The sequence below is a fragment of the Erythrolamprus reginae genome, chromosome 5 (genome assembly GCF_031021105.1).
Source record: "Erythrolamprus reginae isolate rEryReg1 chromosome 5, rEryReg1.hap1, whole genome shotgun sequence".
Taxonomy (NCBI): domain Eukaryota; kingdom Metazoa; phylum Chordata; class Lepidosauria; order Squamata; family Dipsadidae; genus Erythrolamprus; species Erythrolamprus reginae.
In genome coordinates, this window is record NC_091954.1 from 116930014 (window position 1) to 116936013 (window position 6000).

At 39.2% G+C, this 6000-nt stretch overlaps 1 long non-coding RNA gene across 1 annotated transcript in view; it reads left to right on the plus strand.

Moving 5' to 3' along the window:
* The window catches only part of LOC139168283 (uncharacterized), a 39667-nt gene extending 36235 nt beyond the window's left edge, over positions 1-3432 (plus strand). The window contains exon 3 of the long non-coding RNA XR_011559265.1: positions 2172-3432. This is a non-coding gene — a long non-coding RNA (uncharacterized lncRNA). The remainder of the gene's footprint in view (positions 1-2171) is intronic.
* Positions 3433-6000: the final 2568 nt, after the last annotated feature.

Below are 6000 nucleotides of genomic sequence, written 5' to 3' on the forward strand. Positions count from 1 at the left end.
AGGTCCCGTCCAACTCTGTTATTGTTATTGCTATTACTACCCTGTTTCCCCGATAGTAAGACACCCCCGATTGTAAGACGTATCGGGGGTTTCAGGGGGGTCGGCTAATATAAGCCGTACCCCGAAAGTAAGACATATGTCTTACTTTCGGGGAAACACGGGGGTATTGCCGCCTCCCTCTCATCTAGCTGTGCGCCGCCTCCTGCCCACGTCCGCACCGTCCCCCTCTCCATACGTCCCCTGCACTTGTCACTGCCGCCTCCTGCTTAAAATACGGTAATGCACACAGTATTAATCATACATCAGTAAAACATACACACTGGCATACTGGGGTATCATCTGCTGTTTTGTGGTGAATACAATACTGTTCAGGTGGTTAATAAATGTTAATTTTATGGTTAAAACAAAAAATTCGACAATTTTTTTCCAATATAAGACATACCCTGAAAGTAAGACATAGTGGGGCTTTTGGGGATAAAAAGAAAGTAAGACACTGTCTTACTTTCGGGGAAACACGGTATTCACAAAAAAAACAGTAATACACAGCAAACGAGATTTATATGCAGGATTTTGTATCACAGAGTCACAAGTCAAACACTTCCCAAGGTTTATACTACACTACGTTGTAGTTTGATTTTAGGATCCTGATATTGGCTAGGTTTTTCTTGTTTTTTATCAATTTGATTGTCACCTAGTATGGTGACAGTAACGATCTATACTTTTTCTTTTCGACAATCATGAGGTCCGGTGTTCCAAAACCTTGTCAGTTTGAATTCGAAAGTCCCAAAGTATTTTGGCATGTTTGTTTTGTATTATTATTATCATTATTGTCATTATTGTTATCATTATTATCATTATCATCATCATTATTTTTTGATTTGATTTGATTTGATTTGATTTGATTTGATTTGTATGCCGCCCCTCTCTGAAGACTCGGGGCGGCTAACAACAATAAAAAAGACAATGTAAACAAATCTAATATTAAAAATAATCTTAAAAACCCCAATTTAAAGAACCAATCATACATACAAGCACACCATGTATAAATTCTATAAGCCTAGGGGGTAGGGGAAAATTTCAATTCCCCCATGCCTGACAATTCCCCCATGCCTGACAACAGGGTTTTAAGGAGCTTGCGAAAGGTAAGGAAGGTGGGGGCAACTCTGATATCTGGGGGGAGTTGGTTCCAGAGAGTCGGGGCTGCCACAGAGAAGGCTCTTCCCCTAGGTCATTATCATTATTATTTCAAACTGCTGGGTTATACAGTCTCTTCCAGACTCCTAAAATAAGAACGACATCGAGACGTTTCAATTCATGCCATGCAAAACCTCTCTTAAAGGAGCTGTTCAGGGGAAAGTCTTTCCAAGCTCTGCAAAACTGCAGACCCTTTATTATGAAAAAAATAAAATGGAGACGCCCCTTCCCCAGAAATAAACCTACGGATTTGTTCGGTTTTATGGCTGGGCAAGGAAGAAAGTTATTCCTTGCTTTTTAATAATGCAATTCAAATGCACTTCTAGTATTGCAATGTTATTTTTAAGAACGTAATTTCCACGTGGAGCTGACCAGCAACTATTGTCATAATTGTTTATTTGTTAGCAGTTTTTATAGTTCAATCCGGTCTAAACATATGGCTGGCGGACAACAACAACAAACAATAACAACAACAATAATAATAATATAATAAATAATAAATTCAACACAATAAAAATTACATGCATAAAATAGTAATGAGTCCTTTAACAACCACATCTGCCTTGGGAATACAGACAGGTGGGCAGAAATGCCAAATTCAGTCTGAACATCTGGTTGTGCAGCAAACCATAATAATTTATGTATTTATTCAGCATTTTTATGCATATTTCCATGCATATTTATGGTAAAATAAACATGGACTTAAAATGTATATTAATATAATAATAAAAATAACAAAATAAATAAATAACCCTTGGGGTTTTGTTTAAAATAATACTTTGCTTGGAATTGCTTATATTCTTAAGACTCCCTTAATAATTCTTCAATCCCTGATTAGGACTAGAATTATTCAATTTCCACCCATTTTAGGCTGTGAATCTAACTAGCATTGCAACAACAATAATAATAATATTGAATTTATGTACCACCCAACTCCAAGCTCTTATGATCATTTATTCATTTTATTTTTTCTGCAGGATTTTCTGTTCCTAGAGCCTGAATTTAGAAACACTTTCGTTTTCTACAATCGTGGAAATCTTCCTACAATCATAGAAACAGACCAACATCATGACGAAACCAGAACTGATTTTAGGCAAAGAGGAATTGGAAAAGGAATGTAGGAAATTAATAGTGTGTTTATTGCAAGATTGTTGCATGCAAAACATTGGAAGAATGATGCAAAACCCACAAGTGGAAATCGGGATTTTAAATTGTCAGAGGTAGTGAAACTGACCGGTTTGGTCACAGAGAATGCCATTAAAGCCGGGGTCCCCAAACTTGGCAACTTTAAGACTTGTGGACTTCAACTCCCAGAATTCATAGCTGGCAGGAGAATTCTGGGAATTGACATCCACAAGTCTTAAAAGTTGCCAAGTTTGGAGATCTCTGCCGTAAAGACTTTTTTTTTTAAAAAAAGACTAAAACTTGATAAAAGACTTTTTGCTGAAAGAAGAAGAAAAAAAACCCCCTGAATGGAGCATTTCAAGATTTGGAGATTAAAAATGAGATTTCGAGGTCTGGGAAAAAGTTTCAGATGACAATTGTTCGAGAGAAAGCTGGAGCAAAGGCCACAATTTCTACAATTTCTGTTTTCGTTCCCTTTTTCTTCCATTTCTTTCTTGTTTCTCTATTTTTTTTCTGGCCTTGTTCCTCTTTTGTTAGGTTTTATGACACTGACATTTTTTGAGAGGGTTTAGAGAGGGAAAACCCATCCAGATTTTATTCAGCTGTCCTGATCTTAGAATAGAAACATACAAGATTGACAGCAGAAAAAGCCCCCTTGGTCCATCTAGTCTGCCCCTGTACCATTTCCTGTATTTTATCTTAGGATGGATCTATGTTTATCCCAGGCATCTTTAAATTCGGTTACTGTGGATTGACCAGTCACGTCTGCTGGAAGTTTGTTCCAAGCATCTACTACTCTTTCAGTCAAATAATATTTTCTCACGTTGCTTTTGATCTTTCCCCCAACTCACCTCAGATTGTGCCCCCTTGTCCTTGTGTTCACTTTCCTATTAAAAACACTTCCCTCCTGAACTTTATTTAACCCTTTAACATATTTAAATGTTTCGATCATCACCCCACTTTCCCTTCTGTTATCTTGACTGACATCTGTCGCCCAGGAGCTGATGGATTGAATGCATGTAATCCAATCCCACACAGTAGTCCTCGACCTACGACCAAAATAGAGCCCCCAAAAGTTAGGTTGCTAAGAATCACTGAGGCTGCATGTCCTAAGTGTGAAAACGATCATAACAATTTTTTCCCAGCACCGCCATGATTTTGAATGGTCACTAAATGGATGGTCGTAAGTGTGAGGACTACCTGTATCTCCCCCCCCCCCAGCTCTTGATATTGTTCAGGGGCAATCAAGGTATAACTTACAAGTAGTCCTCAACTTAATGACCACAGCAGAGTCCAAAATTTATGCCGCTAAGCGAGAGACGCACTACGTGAGTTTTGCTCCATTCTACGATTAATTCCTATCACTGAATTAATCAAGTCACACAGACACTGAACGTCCCGGGATTTTCCCCTCCTCGTAAATCACTCTACAACTTACACAACAAAACTTTCGAAACAGATTTTTGACTCATATTTTCACTTTCGGCTGCAAGCAGCCTGCAATTTTTATTTTTCATCCATCGCTTTTCAACCCTCATGAAGCCACTTCTGCCCATCCATCGTCCCTCGGTCATTGTCCACAGGCATCAAAAGGGATGGAGGTATTTAATCGGCAGAAAATTTTAATTTCAGATTAACAGAGTTCGAAAGGAACCTCGGAGATCATCTAGTTCAACCCCCCACGCGAGCAGGAAGAATGCTCCCTCTCTTGTTCTTCAAGCTTGGCTACTTTAAGGTGGGTGGACTTCGACTCCCAGAATTCCCCTACAAGTATGTTTGAGATGGAGCGGACCTCAACTCCCAGAATTCCCCAGCTGACTTGATTTAAGATGAGTGGACTTCAACTCCCATAATTCCCCTGCCAGTATGTTTTAAGATTGATGGATTTTGACTCCCAGAATTCCCCTGCCAACATGCTGTAAGATGGGTGGACTTCAATTCCCAGAATTCCCTCTCAAGTATGTTTTAAATCAAGTGGACTTTGACTCCCAGAATTCCCCAGCCAGCATGCTGTAAGATGGGTGGACTTCAATTCCCAGAATTCCCCAGCCAGCATGGTTTAAGAGGGGTGGATTCTGGGAGTTGAAGTCCACCTATCTTACAGCATGCTGACTGTAAGATGGGTGGACTTCAATTCCCAGAATTCCCTCTCAAGTATGTTTTAAATCGAGTGGACTTCAACTCCCAGAATTCCCCAGCCAACATGCTGTAAGATGGGTGGACTTCAATTCCCAGAATTCCCTCTCAAGTATGTTTTAAATCAAGTGGACTTTGACTCCCAGAATTCCCCAGCCAGCATGGTTTAAGAGGGGTGGATTCTGGGAGTTGAAGTCCACCTATTTTAACCCTGGCGAAATTGAGGCAGGCTGCTCTATTGTGCTAGAATGGGAGCAGGAGGAGGAATTCTGGGAGTTGAAGTCCACGCACGGGAAAGCTGCCAAAGTTGACAAACAGCTGTCGCAACCCATAATACGTGGGGAAAAAGAATGAGGTTGCATTGTTCTCATCTTCTTCTCCAGAACTGGCTTATCTCAGATGAATCTCAGCTGACAGCATTGAAATCAGATTTGTTCCCTGGCTGGGCTTTTCCTGCACAGTTTTTTGCAAAAATATTTTTAAAATATCCTCAAAAAGTTTCTTCAGATCTGCCTGCCTGCCTGCCTGCCTGCCTGCCTATCTATCTATCTATCTATCTATCTATCTATCTATCTATCTATCTATCTATCTATCTATCTATCTATCATCTATCTATCTATCTATCTATCTATCTATCTACCTACCTACCTACCTACCTACCTATCATCTATCTATCATTTATCTATATCTAGTCCCAAGGAATTGGGTGGCATCGAAGATAAGTTTATAAATAATAAATAAATAAATCTATCATCTATCTATCCACCCATCATCTATATATCTGTCATCTCTCTCTCTCTTCCTATCTATCTATCTATCTATCTATCTATCTATCTATCTATCTATCTATCTATCTATCTATCTATCTATCTATATCATCTGTCTGTCTTCTGTCTGTCTATCTATACCTACCTACCTACCTACCTACCTACCTACCTGTCATCTAGCTATCATTTATCTATATCTAGTCCCAAGGAATTGGGCGGCATGGAAGTCAATTTAATAAATAATAAATAAATAAATCGATAAATTTATCTATCCCATATCTCTCTCTCTCTCTCTCTCTATATATATATATATATATATATATATATATATTGCACGATGCAATTGTTCCTCTTGGTGATGGACCAGCAAACACAGGTCAATCAAGTCGTTACTAGGGATGTTGTAGCAGATGATTTTATGGGCTATGCTTCAGTTGTGCCTAAGGCGACACAGTTCTAACTTCCGTATGCACCAAGACAAATTCCTTGTGTGTCCAATCACACTTGGCCAATAAAGAATTGTATTCTAAAACATTCTTTAAAAATTACCATATTTTTTCGGAGCATTACACGTGCCATTTTCCTCGCTAAAAGAGGCTGAAGATTTCGCTGCGTCCTATACTCTGAATGTAGCTTTTTTCAAAGCCTTTTCCCCCCAGCCCTAACTAGGTGCTAACAACCTTCCTAGGCCTTACCTTGCAGGCTCTTTCATTGTTACTCTCTGCGAAGAATGTTTTTCCAGTCCTAAGTCGTTGTAGATAGGCACAAAGCATTGGAG